At 47.0% G+C, this 16,191-nt stretch overlaps 28 non-coding genes across 28 annotated transcripts; all 28 read right to left on the reverse strand.

Annotated features, from left to right (window-relative positions):
* Positions 1 to 350: 350 nt before the first annotated feature.
* Positions 351 to 422, reverse strand: TRNAP-AGG (transfer RNA proline (anticodon AGG)). Its single transcript has one exon. It is a non-coding gene; the product is annotated as a tRNA-Pro (tRNA).
* A 434-nt stretch (positions 423 to 856) lies between these two features.
* TRNAV-UAC (transfer RNA valine (anticodon UAC)) lies at positions 857 to 929 on the reverse strand. Its single transcript has one exon. It is a non-coding gene; the product is annotated as a tRNA-Val (tRNA).
* Positions 930 to 1,313: 384 nt separating this feature from the next.
* On the reverse strand, positions 1,314 to 1,385 carry TRNAP-UGG (transfer RNA proline (anticodon UGG)). Its single transcript has one exon. It is a non-coding gene; the product is annotated as a tRNA-Pro (tRNA).
* A 929-nt stretch (positions 1,386 to 2,314) lies between these two features.
* TRNAL-CAA (transfer RNA leucine (anticodon CAA)) lies at positions 2,315 to 2,426 on the reverse strand. The gene is made up of 2 exons: positions 2,389 to 2,426; positions 2,315 to 2,360 (listed from the first exon to the last, which is right to left on the reverse strand). It is a non-coding gene; the product is annotated as a tRNA-Leu (tRNA).
* Positions 2,427 to 2,721: 295 nt separating this feature from the next.
* TRNAV-AAC (transfer RNA valine (anticodon AAC)) lies at positions 2,722 to 2,794 on the reverse strand. Its single transcript has one exon. It is a non-coding gene; the product is annotated as a tRNA-Val (tRNA).
* Positions 2,795 to 3,180: 386 nt separating this feature from the next.
* On the reverse strand, positions 3,181 to 3,252 carry TRNAP-AGG (transfer RNA proline (anticodon AGG)). Its single transcript has one exon. It is a non-coding gene; the product is annotated as a tRNA-Pro (tRNA).
* Positions 3,253 to 3,686: 434 nt separating this feature from the next.
* TRNAV-GAC (transfer RNA valine (anticodon GAC)) lies at positions 3,687 to 3,759 on the reverse strand. The gene has a single exon. It is a non-coding gene; the product is annotated as a tRNA-Val (tRNA).
* Positions 3,760 to 4,143: 384 nt separating this feature from the next.
* On the reverse strand, positions 4,144 to 4,215 carry TRNAP-UGG (transfer RNA proline (anticodon UGG)). Its single transcript has one exon. It is a non-coding gene; the product is annotated as a tRNA-Pro (tRNA).
* Positions 4,216 to 5,144: 929 nt separating this feature from the next.
* Positions 5,145 to 5,256, reverse strand: TRNAL-CAA (transfer RNA leucine (anticodon CAA)). The gene is made up of 2 exons: positions 5,219 to 5,256; positions 5,145 to 5,190 (listed from the first exon to the last, which is right to left on the reverse strand). It is a non-coding gene; the product is annotated as a tRNA-Leu (tRNA).
* A 295-nt stretch (positions 5,257 to 5,551) lies between these two features.
* On the reverse strand, positions 5,552 to 5,624 carry TRNAV-AAC (transfer RNA valine (anticodon AAC)). Its single transcript has one exon. It is a non-coding gene; the product is annotated as a tRNA-Val (tRNA).
* Positions 5,625 to 6,010: 386 nt separating this feature from the next.
* Positions 6,011 to 6,082, reverse strand: TRNAP-AGG (transfer RNA proline (anticodon AGG)). The gene has a single exon. It is a non-coding gene; the product is annotated as a tRNA-Pro (tRNA).
* A 434-nt stretch (positions 6,083 to 6,516) lies between these two features.
* TRNAV-UAC (transfer RNA valine (anticodon UAC)) lies at positions 6,517 to 6,589 on the reverse strand. Its single transcript has one exon. It is a non-coding gene; the product is annotated as a tRNA-Val (tRNA).
* Positions 6,590 to 6,973: 384 nt separating this feature from the next.
* Positions 6,974 to 7,045, reverse strand: TRNAP-UGG (transfer RNA proline (anticodon UGG)). Its single transcript has one exon. It is a non-coding gene; the product is annotated as a tRNA-Pro (tRNA).
* A 929-nt stretch (positions 7,046 to 7,974) lies between these two features.
* On the reverse strand, positions 7,975 to 8,086 carry TRNAL-CAA (transfer RNA leucine (anticodon CAA)). The gene is made up of 2 exons: positions 8,049 to 8,086; positions 7,975 to 8,020 (listed from the first exon to the last, which is right to left on the reverse strand). It is a non-coding gene; the product is annotated as a tRNA-Leu (tRNA).
* A 295-nt stretch (positions 8,087 to 8,381) lies between these two features.
* TRNAV-AAC (transfer RNA valine (anticodon AAC)) lies at positions 8,382 to 8,454 on the reverse strand. The gene has a single exon. It is a non-coding gene; the product is annotated as a tRNA-Val (tRNA).
* A 386-nt stretch (positions 8,455 to 8,840) lies between these two features.
* On the reverse strand, positions 8,841 to 8,912 carry TRNAP-AGG (transfer RNA proline (anticodon AGG)). Its single transcript has one exon. It is a non-coding gene; the product is annotated as a tRNA-Pro (tRNA).
* A 434-nt stretch (positions 8,913 to 9,346) lies between these two features.
* Positions 9,347 to 9,419, reverse strand: TRNAV-GAC (transfer RNA valine (anticodon GAC)). Its single transcript has one exon. It is a non-coding gene; the product is annotated as a tRNA-Val (tRNA).
* A 384-nt stretch (positions 9,420 to 9,803) lies between these two features.
* On the reverse strand, positions 9,804 to 9,875 carry TRNAP-UGG (transfer RNA proline (anticodon UGG)). Its single transcript has one exon. It is a non-coding gene; the product is annotated as a tRNA-Pro (tRNA).
* A 929-nt stretch (positions 9,876 to 10,804) lies between these two features.
* TRNAL-CAA (transfer RNA leucine (anticodon CAA)) lies at positions 10,805 to 10,916 on the reverse strand. The gene is made up of 2 exons: positions 10,879 to 10,916; positions 10,805 to 10,850 (listed from the first exon to the last, which is right to left on the reverse strand). It is a non-coding gene; the product is annotated as a tRNA-Leu (tRNA).
* A 295-nt stretch (positions 10,917 to 11,211) lies between these two features.
* On the reverse strand, positions 11,212 to 11,284 carry TRNAV-AAC (transfer RNA valine (anticodon AAC)). The gene has a single exon. It is a non-coding gene; the product is annotated as a tRNA-Val (tRNA).
* A 386-nt stretch (positions 11,285 to 11,670) lies between these two features.
* On the reverse strand, positions 11,671 to 11,742 carry TRNAP-AGG (transfer RNA proline (anticodon AGG)). Its single transcript has one exon. It is a non-coding gene; the product is annotated as a tRNA-Pro (tRNA).
* A 434-nt stretch (positions 11,743 to 12,176) lies between these two features.
* TRNAV-UAC (transfer RNA valine (anticodon UAC)) lies at positions 12,177 to 12,249 on the reverse strand. The gene has a single exon. It is a non-coding gene; the product is annotated as a tRNA-Val (tRNA).
* A 384-nt stretch (positions 12,250 to 12,633) lies between these two features.
* TRNAP-UGG (transfer RNA proline (anticodon UGG)) lies at positions 12,634 to 12,705 on the reverse strand. The gene has a single exon. It is a non-coding gene; the product is annotated as a tRNA-Pro (tRNA).
* A 929-nt stretch (positions 12,706 to 13,634) lies between these two features.
* TRNAL-CAA (transfer RNA leucine (anticodon CAA)) lies at positions 13,635 to 13,746 on the reverse strand. The gene is made up of 2 exons: positions 13,709 to 13,746; positions 13,635 to 13,680 (listed from the first exon to the last, which is right to left on the reverse strand). It is a non-coding gene; the product is annotated as a tRNA-Leu (tRNA).
* A 295-nt stretch (positions 13,747 to 14,041) lies between these two features.
* TRNAV-AAC (transfer RNA valine (anticodon AAC)) lies at positions 14,042 to 14,114 on the reverse strand. The gene has a single exon. It is a non-coding gene; the product is annotated as a tRNA-Val (tRNA).
* Positions 14,115 to 14,500: 386 nt separating this feature from the next.
* Positions 14,501 to 14,572, reverse strand: TRNAP-AGG (transfer RNA proline (anticodon AGG)). Its single transcript has one exon. It is a non-coding gene; the product is annotated as a tRNA-Pro (tRNA).
* A 434-nt stretch (positions 14,573 to 15,006) lies between these two features.
* Positions 15,007 to 15,079, reverse strand: TRNAV-UAC (transfer RNA valine (anticodon UAC)). Its single transcript has one exon. It is a non-coding gene; the product is annotated as a tRNA-Val (tRNA).
* A 384-nt stretch (positions 15,080 to 15,463) lies between these two features.
* On the reverse strand, positions 15,464 to 15,535 carry TRNAP-UGG (transfer RNA proline (anticodon UGG)). The gene has a single exon. It is a non-coding gene; the product is annotated as a tRNA-Pro (tRNA).
* Between the last annotated feature and the right edge of the window lie 656 nt (positions 15,536 to 16,191).

Below are 16,191 nucleotides of genomic sequence, written 5' to 3' on the forward strand. Positions count from 1 at the left end.
CTCAAGGCTTCATCCTACTTCTATTCTGCTGTATCAGCAGCGGCTCAGAATGTGCAGAACAAGTGTGAAAACCTCAGAGGTATCATCCAACATGCTTGCAATTAGACGTATTCAAAATTTACTTGTGCAGGCATCGACAGACAAATATCTGATGCCTAAATGTCTGCGAGTACAGCTTGGGAAAGCATCACCTGGGACACACTGAGACTAAGCAGGTAGGCAGAAAAAGCACGGTGATCCATTTTTCTACTGAGGTTAGGAATATGTTAAGCAAAAAATCAACCGAGTATTACTAGAAATAGTCAGGCATAGTGCATTTTTAGTACGATTTGTATGTTTAGCTCTAAAAAGGGCTCGTCCGGGATTTGAACCCGGGACCTCTCGCACCCTAAGCGAGAATCATACCCCTAGACCAACGAGCCACGCAAGAGTCACCTCTGACACGGCTCCAGGGGTTAGTGGCAGCTAGTCGGTGAATGCTTCACCCAAAGCAAGCAACTGCACATGTTGCTCTCTTCTGCAATATGATTGCTGTCTTTTCCATGGCCGTCATCAAACAAGAAATTAAAAAGCCTCTGTCCTTCAGACAGTTTGTTTTCTCTAAGTGTCTGCTTGTGGTGAGGACAAGAAAAGCATTTCTGCTCTCATTCCTTGCTTTCACGAAGTAGGCCCACCCTTCAGAGCAAAGGGCGAGCAAGCGAATGGCGCAAGCTATCGTCACTTCTCTTTTCGAGCTGTCACTGAGATCCCTGGAGCACACTACGTCAGGTTGGTGAGGGATAGACAGCCTCTATTATCTCAGCTTTCCTATAAAGTCAGCCAGTAAAGGCAAACACTGTTAAAAACAGCAAACCGCTGTTTCTGCCCGCTCTCGAACCAGGGACCTTTCGCGTGTAAGGCAAACGTGATAACCACTACACTACAGAAACAGACACTAACTCAGGAATCTTGTTGGCATGTATTGGGCTGGAATGCACAGACTAAGGGCCAATGTCCTTGTAGCTCAAAGTTGGGCTCTCCTTACCCGGTCTCTATTTCTTTGGAAGACAGGAATGAGGACCACTTTTATTCCAAGAGGCGATTTTGAAACCATATCCTGAAATTACACTAGAAAAACACTATGCATGTAATGTTCCTACCATGCTGGTCTGGCCCAGAAAAGCAGTTGCAAAGAAGTCCTGCACTCCTTTATCACGCCACAAGTGGAAAATAGCGTGCAGGGTAAGGAACTTTCTCGACATACACAGCGTCTTATAGCATTGAAAAGAAGAAATGCTCCTATATTACAAGCATCCTGAAAATGTCCACAGCATGGGCTCGTCCGGGATTTGAACCCAGGACCTCTCGCACCCAAAGCGAGAATCATACCCCTAGACCAACGAGCCTGAGTGGCCAGGAGACATTTTGAACAATTTCTGAAGCGTCTTTCAGAAAAAAGCAGGGCTATTTGGCTAGTCTCCCTCTAAGTGAGCCTCACAACGTCATGTTTTCTCTCAAGTTGTTGTTTTTTCACTCTAGCAAGAAAGGGGGCAGCCAATCTCCTATCAGCCAGTGAGCAGAAAAAAGGCACAGATGAGAACAGCAAGCACTTTCTGGCAATTGTTCTCCTCTGCAAGTCCTGGACCCTTGCCCCATTGACTTCCACACCAGAAGCAAGGAAGGGCCCACCATTTCCTGCGCCTGAGAAAGAGGGGTTTGATATTTGGATTCAAACGCGCTCGCTCAGCGCTCGATCAGGCGAGATTTATATGAGTGGCTCACAGGCCTGAAACACTCACCTGGGAGACCCAGAGTGGCTGACTTCTCAGTATAGCCATTGTTGGGCGAGTCACCTCCTTTCTTCCTGCCTCAATCTAGAATTGGCTGCAAATCATAAGAGAGAGTGCCATGCCCGTGTGCAGTGCCTACTCCCAGCTACCTCTCTGTCTTCCTTATGTAAATTAGAATTTGCAAGGGGGGACCAATGGCATTCTGCTCCTCCCACATAACCAGGAAGCCCTGTTGAACATGTCTGCCTGTGTTTTTGCAGGGACAGTGCCTTCTCTGCCCAAAAGGTGGCAGGAGAGCCTCACAACAAATGATGGGATCAACTGCTTAGTTAGAAACCCAGCATGGCAGTTACTGTGATGGAGTGCAAATTTAATGGAAGGTGTGCCTGAGGTGTCATTTCCAGAAATCCATGGAATTGTGATTGAGGGTCCAGCCTGATTGTTGGTGGATTTCTCTTCACATGCTACAGGTTCCTGCAAAGATTGTGGTGTTTGCCGGGAACGCACTGCAAAAAACAGGAAGATTTACGGGTGTAAAAGGTACCTGTCAGAAGTGGGATTTGAACCCACACCTCCATGAGGAGACCAGAAGGCTCAGCTACACTGAAGATCAAGCTCTCTTGAGTCTGGCGCCTTAGACCACTCGGCCATCCTGACGGCTCATGAGGGGGGCTTAGGTCTAAATCTTCTATCTGCACCTGCCAATGTTTCCACTTACAATCTTCACAGCAATGTCACAGGTGTAAAGGCCCCAACAATACAACATAGCTTAAACAAAATAAAAATAGGCACAAGAACGACCCCCAGATGATGGATGCAGATAACTTTGTTTCGTCTTGCAAAGGTAAAGAAAGTTTCCCACGGCTCACTGTGTTTAAAGACCACCTCTTCTTAAACTTGCATTCAGATAATAAGGTTTTAGAGTGTGCACATAAAAGCAGCCAATGCTCAGTGTTTCTGCCCGGTCTCGAACTGGGGACCTTTCGCGTGTTAGGCGAACGTGATGACCACTACACTACAGAAACGACCTTGCTGCTTGCTACTGTTAAAGCAAAGTTCCTCTCAAGGCTTCATCCTACTTCTATTCTGCTGTATCAGCAGCGGCTCAGAATGTGCAGAACAAGTGTGAAAACCTCAGAGATATCATCCAACATGCTTGCAATTAGACGTATTCAAAATGTACTTGTGCAGGCATCGACAGACAAATATCTGATGCCTAAATGTCTGCGAGTACAGCTTGGGAAAGCATCACCTGGGACACACTGAGACTAAGCAGGTAGGCAGAAAAAGCACGGTGATCCATTTTTCTACTGAGGTTAGGAATATGTTAAGCAAAAAATCAACCGAGTATTACTAGAAATAGTCAGGCATAGTGCATTTTTAGTACGATTTGTATGTTTAGCTCTAAAAAGGGCTCGTCCGGGATTTGAACCCGGGACCTCTCGCACCCTAAGCGAGAATCATACCCCTAGACCAACGAGCCACGCAAGAGTCACCTCTGACACGGCTCCAGGGGTTAGTGGCAGCTAGTCGGTGAATGCTTCACCCAAAGCAAGCAACTGCACATGTTGCTCTCTTCTGCAATATGATTGCTGTCTTTTCCATGGCCATCATCAAACAAGAAATTAAAAAGCCTCTGTCCTTCAGACAGTTTGTTTTCTCTAAGTGTCTGCTTGTGGTGAGGACAAGAAAAGCATTTCTGCTCTCATTCCTTGCTTTCATGAAGTAGGCCCACCCTTCAGAGCAAAGGGCGAGCAAGCGAATGGCGCAAGCTATCGTCACTTCTCTTTTCGAGCTGTCACTGAGATCCCTGGAGCACACTACGTCAGGTTGGTGAGGGATAGACAGCCTCTATTATCTCAGCTTTCCTATAAAGTCAGCCAGTAAAGGCAAACACTGTTAAAAACAGCAAACCGCTGTTTCTGCCCGGTCTCGAACCAGGGACCTTTCGCGTGTCAGGCGAACGTGATAACCACTACACTACAGAAACAGACACTAACTCAGGAATCTTGTTGGCATGTATTGGGCTGGAATGCACAGACTAAGGGCCAATGTCATTGTAGCTCAAAGTTGGGCTCTCCTTACCCGGTCTCTATTTCTTTGGAAGACAGGAATGAGGACCACTTTTATTCCAAGAGGCGATTTTGAAACCATATCCTGAAATTACACTAGAAAAACACTATGCATGTAATGTTCCTACCATGCTGGTCTGGCCCAGAAAAGCAGTTGCAAAGAAGTCCTGCACTCCTTTATCACGCCACAAGTGGAAAATAGCGTGCAGGGTAAGGAACTTTCTCGACATACACAGCGTCTTATAGCATTGAAAAGAAGAAATGCTCCTATATTACAAGCATCCTGAAAATGTCCACAGCATGGGCTCGTCCGGGATTTGAACCCGGGACCTCTCGCACCCAAAGCAAGAATCATACCCCTAGACCAACGAGCCTGAGTGGCCAGGAGACATTTTGAACAATTTCTGAAGCATCTTTCAGAAAAAAGCAGGGCTATTTGGCTAGTCTCCCTCTAAGTGAGCCTCACAACGTCATGTTTTCTCTCAAGTTGTTGTTTTTTCACTCTAGCAAGAAAGGGGGCAGCCAATCTCCTATCAGCCAGTGAGCAGAAAAAAGGCACAGATGAGAACAGCAAGCACTTTCTGGCAATTGTTCTCCTCTGCAAGTCCTGGACCCTTGCCCCATAGACTTCCACACCAGAAGCAATGAAGGGCCCACCATTTCCTGCGCCTGAGAAAGAGGGGTTTGATATTTGGATTCAAACGCGCTCGCTCAGCGCTCGATCAGGCGAGATTTATATGAGTGGCTCACAGGCCTGAAACACTCACCTGGGAGACCCAGAGTGGCTGACTTCTCAGTATAGCCATTGTTGGGTGAGTCACCTCCTTTCCTCCTGCCTCAATCTAGAATTGGCTGCAAATCATAAGAGAGAGTGCAATGCCCGTGTGCAGTGCCTACTCCCAGCTACCTCTCTGTCTTCCTTATGTAAATTAGAATTTGCAAGGGGGGACCAATGGCATTCTGCTCCTCCCACATAACCAGGAAGCCCTGTTGAACATGTCTGCCTGTGTTTTTGCAGGGACAGTGCCTTCTCTGCCCAAAAGGTGGCAGGAGAGCCTCACAACAAATGATGGGATCAACTGCTTAGTTAGAAACCCAGCATGGCAGTTACTGTGATGGAGTGCAAATTTAATGGAAGGTGTGCCTGAGGTGTCATTTCCAGAAATCCATGGAATTGTGATTGAGGGCCCAGCCTGATTGTTGGTGGATTTCTCTTCACATGCTACAGGTTCCTGCAAAGATTGTGGTGTTTGCCGGGAACGCACTGCAAAAAACAGGAAGATTTACGGGTGTAAAAGGGACCTGTCAGAAGTGGGATTTGAACCCACGCCTCCATGAGGAGTCCAGAAGGCTCAGCTACACTGAAGATCAAGCTCTCTTGAGTCTGGCGCCTTAGACCACTCGGCCATCCTGACGGCTCATGAGGGGGGCTTAGGTCTAACTCTTCTATCTGCACCTGCCAATGTTTCCACTTACAACCTTCACAGCAATGTCACAGGTGTAAAGGCCCCAACAGTACAACATAGCTTAAACAAAATAAAAATAGGCACAAGAACGACCCTCAGATGATGGATGCAGATAACTTTGTTTCGTCTTGCAAAGGTAAAGAAAGTTTCCCACGGCTCACTGTGTTCAAAGACCACCTCTTCTTAAACTTGCATTCAGATAATAAGGTTTTAGAGTGTGCACATAAAAGCAGCCAACGCTCAGTGTTTCTGCCCGGTCTCGAACTGGGGACCTTTCGCGTGTTAGGCGAACGTGATGACCACTACACTACAGAAACGACCTTGCTGCTTGCTACTGTTAAAGCAAAGTTCCTCTCAAGGCTTCATCCTACTTCTATTCTGCTGTATCAGCAGCGGCTCAGAATGTGCAGAACAAGTGTGAAAACCTCAGAGATATCATCCAACATGCTTGCAATTAGACGTATTCAAAATTTACTTGTGCAGGCATCGACAGACAAATATCTGATGCCTAAATGTCTGCGAGTACAGCTTGGGAAAGCATCACCTGGGACACACTGAGACTAAGCAGGTAGGCAGAAAAAGCACGGTGATCCATTTTTCTACTGAGGTTAGGAATATGTTAAGCAAAAAATCAACCGAGTATTACTAGAAATAGTCAGGCATAGTGCATTTTTAGTACGATTTGTATGTTTAGCTCTAAAAAGGGCTCGTCCGGGATTTGAACCCGGGACCTCTCGCACCCTAAGCGAGAATCATACCCCTAGACCAACGAGCCACGCAAGAGTCACCTCTGACACGGCTCCAGGGGTTAGTGGCAGCTAGTCGGTGAATGCTTCACCCAAAGCAAGCAACTGCACATGTTGCTCTCTTCTGCAATATGATTGCTGTCTTTTCCATGGCCGTCATCAAACAAGAAATTAAAAAGCCTCTGTCCTTCAGACAGTTTGTTTTCTCTAAGTGTCTGCTTGTGGTGAGGACAAGAAAAGCATTTCTGCTCTCATTCCTTGCTTTCATGAAGTAGGCCCACCCTTCAGAGCAAAGGGCGAGCAAGCGAATGGCGCAAGCTATCGTCACTTCTCTTTTCGAGCTGTCACTGAGATCCCTGGAGCACACTACGTCAGGTTGGTGAGGGATAGACAGCCTCTATTATCTCAGCTTTCCTATAAAGTCAGCCAGTAAAGGCAAACACTGTTAAAAACAGCAAACCGCTGTTTCTGCCCGGTCTCGAACCAGGGACCTTTCGCGTGTAAGGCGAACGTGATAACCACTACACTACAGCAACAGACACTAACTCAGGAATCTTGTTGGCATGTATTGGGCTGGAATGCACAGACTAAGGGCCAATGTCCTTGTAGCTCAAAGTTGGGCTCTCCTTACCCGGTCTCTATTTCTTTGGAAGACAGGAATGAGGACCACTTTTATTCCAAGAGGCGATTTTGAAACCATATCCTGAAATTACACTAGAAAAACACTATGCATGTAATGTTCCTACCATGCTGGTCTGGCCCAGAAAAGCAGTTGCAAAGAAGTCCTGCACTCCTTTATCACGCCACAAGTGGAAAATAGCGTGCAGGGTAAGGAACTTTCTCGACATACACAGCGTCTTATAGCATTGAAAAGAAGAAATGCTCCTATATTACAAGCATCCTGAAAATGTCCACAGCATGGGCTCGTCCAGGATTTGAACCCGGGACCTCTCGCACCCAAAGCGAGAATCATACCCCTAGACCAACGAGCCTGAGTAGCCAGGAGACATTTTGAACAATTTCTGAAGCGTCTTTCAGAAAAAAGCAGGGCTATTTGGCTAGTCTCCCTCTAAGTGAGCCTCACAACGTCATGTTTTCTCTCAAGTTGTTGTTTTTTCACTCTAGCAAGAAAGGGGGCAGCCAATCTCCTATCAGCCAGTGAGCAGAAAAAAGGCACAGATGAGAACAGCAAGCACTTTCTGGCAATTGTTCTCCTCTGCAAGTCCTGGACCCTTGCCCCATAGACTTCCACACCAGAAGCAAGGAAGGGCCCACCATTTCCTGCGCCTGAGAAAGAGGGGTTTGATATTTGGATTCAAACGCGCTCGCTCAGCGCTCGATCAGGCGAGATTTATATGAGTGGCTCACAGGCCTGAAACACTCACCTGGGAGACCCAGAGTGGCTGACTTCTCAGTATAGCCATTGTTGGGCGAGTCACCTCCTTTCTTCCTGCCTCAATCTAGAATTGGCTGCAAATCATAAGAGAGAGTGCCATGCCCGTGTGCAGTGCCTACTCCCAGCTACCTCTCTGTCTTCCTTATGTAAATTAGAATTTGCAAGGGGGGACCAATGGCATTCTGCTCCTCCCACATAACCAGGAAGCCCTGTTGAACATGTCTGCCTGTGTTTTTGCAGGGACAGTGCCTTCTCTGCCCAAAAGGTGGCAGGAGAGCCTCACAACAAATGATGGGATCAACTGCTTAGTTAGAAACCCAGCATGGCAGTTACTGTGATGGAGTGCAAATTTAATGGAAGGTGTGCCTGAGGTGTCATTTCCAGAAATCCATGGAATTGTGATTGAGGGTCCAGCCTGATTGTTGGTGGATTTCTCTTCACATGCTACAGGTTCCTGCAAAGATTGTGGTGTTTGCCGGGAACGCACTGCAAAAAACAGGAAGATTTACGGGTGTAAAAGGGACCTGTCAGAAGTGGGATTTGAACCCACGCCTCTATGAGGAGACCAGAAGGCTCAGCTACACTGAAGATCAAGCTCTCTTGAGTCTGGCGCCTTAGACCACTCGGCCATCCTGACGGCTCATGAGGGGGGCTTAGGTCTAACTCTTCTATCTGCACCTGCCAATGTTTCCACTTACAACCTTCACAGCAATGTCACAGGTGTAAAGGCCCCAACAATACAACATAGCTTAAACAAAATAAAAATAGGCACAAGAACGACCCCCAGATGATGGATGCAGATAACTTTGTTTCGTCTTGCAAAGGTAAAGAAAGTTTCCCACGGCTCACTGTGTTTAAAGACCACCTCTTCTTAAACTTGCATTCAGATAATAAGGTTTTAGAGTGTGCACATAAAAGCAGCCAATGCTCAGTGTTTCTGCCCGGTCTCGAACTGGGGACCTTTCGCGTGTTAGGCGAACGTGATGACCACTACACTACAGAAACGACCTTGCAGCTTGCTACTGTTAAAGCAAAGTTCCTCTCAAGGCTTCATCCTACTTCTATTCTGCTGTATCAGCAGCGGCTCAGAATGTGCAGAACAAGTGTGAAAACCTCAGAGATATCATCCAACATGCTTGCAATTAGACGTATTCAAAATTTACTTGTGCAGGCATCGACAGACAAATATCTGATGCCTAAATGTCTGCGAGTACAGCTTGGGAAAGCATCACCTGGGACACACTGAGACTAAGCAGGTAGGCAGAAAAAGCACGGTGATCCATTTTTCTACTGAGGTTAGGAATATGTTAAGCAAAAAATCAACCGAGTATTACTAGAAATAGTCAGGCATAGTGCATTTTTAGTACGATTTGTATGTTTAGCTCTAAAAAGGGCTCGTACGGGATTTGAACCCGGGACCTCTCGCACCCTAAGCGAGAATCATACCCCTAGACCAACGAGCCACGCAAGAGTCACCTCTGACACGGCTCCAGGGGTTAGTGGCAGCTAGTCGGTGAATGCTTCACCCAAAGCAAGCAACTGCACATGTTGCTCTCTTCTGCAATATGATTGCTGTCTTTTCCATGGCCATCATCAAACAAGAAATTAAAAAGCCTCTGTCCTTCAGACAGTTTGTTTTCTCTAAGTGTCTGCTTGTGGTGAGGACAAGAAAAGCAATTCTGCTCTCATTCCTTGCTTTCATGAAGTAGGCCCACCCTTCAGAGCAAAGGGCGAGCAAGCGAATGGCGCAAGCTATCGTCACTTCTCTTTTCGAGCTGTCACTGAGATCCCTGGAGCACACTACGTCAGGTTGGTGAGGGATAGACAGCCTCTATTATCTCAGCTTTCCTATAAAGTCAGCCAGTAAAGGCAAACACTGTTAAAAACAGCAAACCGCTGTTTCTGCCCGGTCTCGAACCAGGGACCTTTCGCGTGTCAGGCGAAAGTGATAACCACTACACTACAGAAACAGACACTAACTCAGGAATCTTGTTGGCATGTATTGGGCTGGAATGCACAGACTAAGGGCCAATGTCATTGTAGCTCAAAGTTGGGCTCTCCTTACCCGGTCTCTATTTCTTTGGAAGACAGGAATGAGGACCACTTTTATTCCAAGAGGCGATTTTGAAACCATATCCTGAAATTACACTAGAAAAACACTATGCATGTAATGTTCCTACCATGCTGGTCTGGCCCAGAAAAGCAGTTGCAAAGAAGTCCTGCACTCCTTTATCACGCCACAAGTGGAAAATAGCGTGCAGGGTAAGGAACTTTCTCGACATACACAGCGTCTTATAGCATTGAAAAGAAGAAATGCTCCTATATTACAAGCATCCTGAAAATGTCCACAGCATGGGCTCGTCCGGGATTTGAACCCGGGACCTCTCGCACCCAAAGCGAGAATCATACCCCTAGACCAACGAGCCTGAGTGGCCAGGAGACATTTTGAACAATTTCTGAAGCATCTTTCAGAAAAAAGCAGGGCTATTTGGCTAGTCTCCCTCTAAGTGAGCCTCACAACGTCATGTTTTCTCTCAAGTTGTTGTTTTTTCACTCTAGCAAGAAAGGGGGCAGCCAATCTCCTATCAGCCAGTGAGCAGAAAAAAGGCACAGATGAGAACAGCAAGCACTTTCTGGCAATTGTTCTCCTCTGCAAGTCCTGGACCCTTGCCCCATAGACTTCCACACCAGAAGCAATGAAGGGCCCACCATTTCCTGCGCCTGAGAAAGAGGGGTTTGATATTTGGATTCAAACGCGCTCGCTCAGCGCTCGATCAGGCGAGATTTATATGAGTGGCTCACAGGCCTGAAACACTCACCTGGGAGACCCAGAGTGGCTGACTTCTCAGTATAGCCATTGTTGGGTGAGTCACCTCCTTTCCTCCTGCCTCAATCTAGAATTGGCTGCAAATCATAAGAGAGAGTGCAATGCCCGTGTGCAGTGCCTACTCCCAGCTACCTCTCTGTCTTCCTTATGTAAATTAGAATTTGCAAGGGGGGACCAATGGCATTCTGCTCCTCCCACATAACCAGGAAGCCCTGTTGAACATGTCTGCCTGTGTTTTTGCAGGGACAGTGCCTTCTCTGCCCAAAAGGTGGCAGGAGAGCCTCACAACAAATGATGGGATCAACTGCTTAGTTAGAAACCCAGCATGGCAGTTACTGTGATGGAGTGCAAATTTAATGGAAGGTGTGCCTGAGGTGTCATTTCCAGAAATCCATGGAATTGTGATTGAGGGCCCAGCCTGATTGTTGGTGGATTTCTCTTCACATGCTACAGGTTCCTGCAAAGATTGTGGTGTTTGCCGGGAACGCACTGCAAAAAACAGGAAGATTTACGGGTGTAAAAGGGACCTGTCAGAAGTGGGATTTGAACCCACGCCTCCATGAGGAGTCCAGAAGGCTCAGCTACACTGAAGATCAAGCTCTCTTGAGTCTGGCGCCTTAGACCACTCGGCCATCCTGACGGCTCATGAGGGGGGCTTAGGTCTAACTCTTCTATCTGCACCTGCCAATGTTTCCACTTACAACCTTCACAGCAATGTCACAGGTGTAAAGGCCCCAACAGTACAACATAGCTTAAACAAAATAAAAATAGGCACAAGAACGACCCTCAGATGATGGATGCAGATAACTTTGTTTCGTCTTGCAAAGGTAAAGAAAGTTTCCCACGGCTCACTGTGTTCAAAGACCACCTCTTCTTAAACTTGCATTCAGATAATAAGGTTTTAGAGTGTGCACATAAAAGCAGCCAACGCTCAGTGTTTCTGCCCGGTCTCGAACTGGGGACCTTTCGCGTGTTAGGCGAACGTGATGACCACTACACTACAGAAACGACCTTGCTGCTTGCTACTGTTAAAGCAAAGTTCCTCTCAAGGCTTCATCCTACTTCTATTCTGCTGTATCAGCAGCGGCTCAGAATGTGCAGAACAAGTGTGAAAACCTCAGAGATATCATCCAACATGCTTGCAATTAGACGTATTCAAAATTTACTTGTGCAGGCATCGACAGACAAATATCTGATGCCTAAATGTCTGCGAGTACAGCTTGGGAAAGCATCACCTGGGACACACTGAGACTAAGCAGGTAGGCAGAAAAAGCACGGTGATCCATTTTTCTACTGAGGTTAGGAATATGTTAAGCAAAAAATCAACCGAGTATTACTAGAAATAGTCAGGCATAGTGCATTTTTAGTACGATTTGTATGTTTAGCTCTAAAAAGGGCTCGTCCGGGATTTGAACCCGGGACCTCTCGCACCCTAAGTGAGAATCATACCCCTAGACCAACGAGCCACGCAAGAGTCACCTCTGACACGGCTCCAGGGGTTAGTGGCAGCTAGTCGGTGAATGCTTCACCCAAAGCAAGCAACTGCACATGTTGCTCTCTTCTGCAATATGATTGCTGTCTTTTCCATGGCCGTCATCAAACAAGAAATTAAAAAGCCTCTGTCCTTCAGACAGTTTGTTTTCTCTAAGTGTCTGCTTGTGGTGAGGACAAGAAAAGCATTTCTGCTCTCATTCCTTGCTTTCATGAAGTAGGCCCACCCTTCAGAGCAAAGGGCGAGCAAGCGAATGGCGCAAGCTATCGTCACTTCTCTTTTCGAGCTGTCACTGAGATCCCTGGAGCACACTACGTCAGGTTGGTGAGGGATAGACAGCCTCTATTATCTCAGCTTTCCTATAAAGTCAGCCAGTAAAGGCAAACACTGTTAAAAACAGCAAACCGCTGTTTCTGCCCGGTCTCGAACCAGGGACCTTTCGCGTGTAAGGCGAACGTGATAACCACTACACTAGAGAAACAGACACTAACTCAGGAATCTTGTTGGCATGTATTGGGCTGGAATGCACAGACTAAGGGCCAATGTCCTTGTAGCTCAAAGTTGGGCTCTCCTTACCCGGTCTCTATTTCTTTGGAAGACAGGAATGAGGACCACTTTTATTCCAAGAGGCGATTTTGAAACCATATCCTGAAATTACACTAGAAAAACACTATGCATGTAATGTTCCTACCATGCTGGTCTGGCCCAGAAAAGCAGTTGCAAAGAAGTCCTGCACTCCTTTATCACGCCACAAGTGGAAAATAGCGTGCAGGGTAAGGAACTTTCTCGACATACACAGCGTCTTATAGCATTGAAAAGAAGAAATGCTCCTATATTACAAGCATCCTGAAAATGTCCACAGCATGGGCTCGTCCGGGATTTGAACCCGGGACCTCTCGCACCCAAAGCGAGAATCATACCCCTAGACCAACGAGCCTGAGTGGCCAGGAGACATTTTGAACAATTTCTGAAGCGTCTTTCAGAAAAAAGCAGGGCTATTTGGCTAGTCTCCCTCTAAGTGAGCCTCACAACGTCATGTTTTCTCTCAAGTTGTTGTTTTTTCACTCTAGCAAGAAAGGGGGCAGCCAATCTCCTATCAGCCAGTGAGCAGAAAAAAGGCACAGATGAGAACAGCAAGCACTTTCTGGCAATTGTTCTCCTCTGCAAGTCCTGGACCCTTGCCCCATAGACTTCCACACCAGAAGCAATGAAGGGCCCACCATTTCCTGCGCCTGAGAAAGAGGGGTTTGATATTTGGATTCAAACGCGCTCGCTCAGCGCTCGATCAGGCGAGATTTATATGAGTGGCTCACAGGCCTGAAACACTCACCTGGGAGACCCAGAGTGGCTGACTTCTCAGTATAGCCATTGTTGGGCGAGTCACCTCCTTTCCTCCTGCCTCAATCTAGAATTGGCTGCAAATCATAAGAGAGAGTGCAATGCCCGTGTGCAGTGCCTACTCCCAGCTACCTCTCTGTCTTCCTTATGTAAATTAGAATTTGCAAGGGGGGACCAATGGCATTCTGCTCCTCCCACATAACCAGGAAGCCCTGTTGAACATGTCTGCCTGTGTTTTTGCAGGGACAGTGCCTTCTCTGCCCAAAAGGTGGCAGGAGAGCCTCACAACAAATGATGGGATCAACTGCTTAGTTAGAAACCCAGCATGGCAGTTACTTTGATGGAGTGCAAATTTAATGGAAGGTGTGCCTGAGGTGTCATTTCCAGAAATCCATGGAATTGTGATTGAGGGCCCAGCCTGATTGTTGGTGGATTTCTCTTCACATGCTACAGGTTCCTGCAAAGATTGTGGTGTTTGCCGGGAACGCACTGCAAAAAACAGGAAGATTTACGGGTGTAAAAGGGACCTGTCAGAAGTGGGATTTGAACCCACGCCTCCATGAGGAGTCCAGAAGGCTCAGCTACACTGAAGATCAAGCTCTCTTGAGTCTGGCGCCTTAGACCACTCGGCCATCCTGACGGCTCATGAGGGGGGCTTAGGTCTAACTCTTCTATCTGCACCTGCCAATGTTTCCACTTACAACCTTCACAGCAATGTCACAGGTGTAAAGGCCCCAACAGTACAACATAGCTTAAACAAAATAAAAATAGGCACAAGAACGACCCTCAGATGATGGATGCAGATAACTTTGTTTCGTCTTGCAAAGGTAAAGAAAGTTTCCCACGGCTCACTGTGTTCAAAGACCACCTCTTCTTAAACTTGCATTCAGATAATAAGGTTTTAGAGTGTGCACATAAAAGCAGCCAACGCTCAGTGTTTCTGCCCGGTCTCGAACTGGGGACCTTTCACGTGTTAGGCGAACGTGATGACCACTACACTACAGAAACGACCTTGCTGCTTGATACTGTTAAAGCAAAGTTCCTCTCAAGGCTTCATCCTACTTCTATTCTGCTGTATCAGCAGCGGCTCAGAATGTGCAGAACAAGTGTGAAAACCTCAGAGATATCATCCAACATGCTTGCAATTAGACGTATTCAAAATTTACTTGTGCAGGCATCGACAGACAAATATCTGATGCCTAAATGTCTGCGAGTACAGCTTGGGAAAGCATCACCTGGGACACACTGAGACTAAGCAGGTAGGCAGAAAAAGCACGGTGATCCATTTTTCTACTGAGGTTAGGAATATGTTAAGCAAAAAATCAACCGAGTATTACTAGAAATAGTCAGGCATAGTGCATTTTTAGTACGATTTGTATGTTTAGCTCTAAAAAGGGCTCGTCCGGGATTTGAACCCGGGACCTCTCGCACCCTAAGCGAGAATCATACCCCTAGACCAACGAGCCACGCAAAAGTCACCTCTGACACAGCTCCAGGGGTTAGTGGCAGCTAGTCGGTGAATGCTTCACCCAAAGCAAGCAACTGCACATGTTGCTCTCTTCTGCAATATGATTGCTGTCTTTTCCATGGCCGTCATCAAACAAGAAATTAAAAAGCCTCTGTCCTTCAGACAGTTTGTTTTCTCTAAGTGTCTGCTTGTGGTGAGGACAAGAAAAGCATTTCTGCTCTCATTCCTTGCTTTCATGAAGTAGGCCCACCCTTCAGAGCAAAGGGCGAGCAAGCGAATGGCGCAAGCTATCGTCACTTCTCTTTTCGAGCTGTCACTGAGATCCCTGGAGCACACTACGTCAGGTTGGTGAGGGATAGACAGCCTCTATTATCTCAGCTTTCCTATAAAGTCAGCCAGTAAAGGCAAACACTGTTAAAAACAGCAAACCGCTGTTTCTGCCTGGTCTCGAACCAGGGACCTTTCGCGTGTAAGGCGAACGTGATAACCACTACACTACAGAAACAGACACTAACTCAGGAATCTTGTTGGCATGTATTGGGCTGGAATGCACAGACTAAGGGCCAATGTCCTTGTAGCTCAAAGTTGGGCTCTCCTTACCCGGTCTCTATTTCTTTGGAAGACAGGAATGAGGACCACTTTTATTCCAAGAGGCGATTTTGAAACCATATCCTGAAATTACACTAGAAAAACACTATGCATGTAATGTTCCTACCATGCTGGTCTGGCCCAGAAAAGCAGTTGCAAAGAAGTCCTGCACTCCTTTATCACGCCACAAGTGGAAAATAGCGTGCAGGGTAAGGAACTTTCTCGACATACACAGCGTCTTATAGCATTGAAAAGAAGAAATGCTCCTATATTACAAGCATCCTGAAAATGTCCACAGCATGGGCTCGTCCGGGATTTGAACCCGGGACCTCTCGCACCCAAAGCGAGAATCATACCCCTAGACCAACGAGCCTGAGTGGCCAGGAGACATTTTGAACAATTTCTGAAGCGTCTTTCAGAAAAAAGCAGGGCTATTTGGCTAGTCTCCCTCTAAGTGAGCCTCACAACGTCATGTTTTCTCTCAAGTTGTTGTTTTTTCACTCTAGCAAGAAAGGGGGCAGCCAATCTCCTATCAGCCAGTGAGCAGAAAAAAGGCACAGATGAGAACAGCAAGCACTTTCTGGCAATTGTTCTCCTCTGCAAGTCCTGGACCCTTGCCCCATAGACTTCCACACCAGAAGCAAGGAAGGGCCCACCATTTCCTGCGCCTGAGAAAGAGGGGTTTGATATTTGGATTCAAACGCGCTCGCTCAGCGCTCGATCAGGCGAGATTTATATGAGTGGCTCACAGGCCTGAAACACTCACCTGGGAGACCCAGAGTGGCTGACTTCTCAGTATAGCCATTGTTGGGTGAGTCACCTCCTTTCCTCCTGCCTCAATCTAGAATTGGCTGCAAATCATAAGAGAGAGTGCAATGCCCGTGTGCAGTGCCTACTCCCAGCTACCTCTCTGTCTTCCTTATGTAAATTAGAATTTGCAAGGGGGGACCAATGGCATTCTGCTCCTCCCACATAACCAGGAAGCCCTGTTGAACATGTCTGCCTGTGTTTTTGCAGGGACAGTGCCTT

The sequence above is a fragment of the Lissotriton helveticus genome, chromosome 10, assembly GCF_964261635.1.
Source record: "Lissotriton helveticus chromosome 10, aLisHel1.1, whole genome shotgun sequence".
Taxonomy (NCBI): domain Eukaryota; kingdom Metazoa; phylum Chordata; class Amphibia; order Caudata; family Salamandridae; genus Lissotriton; species Lissotriton helveticus.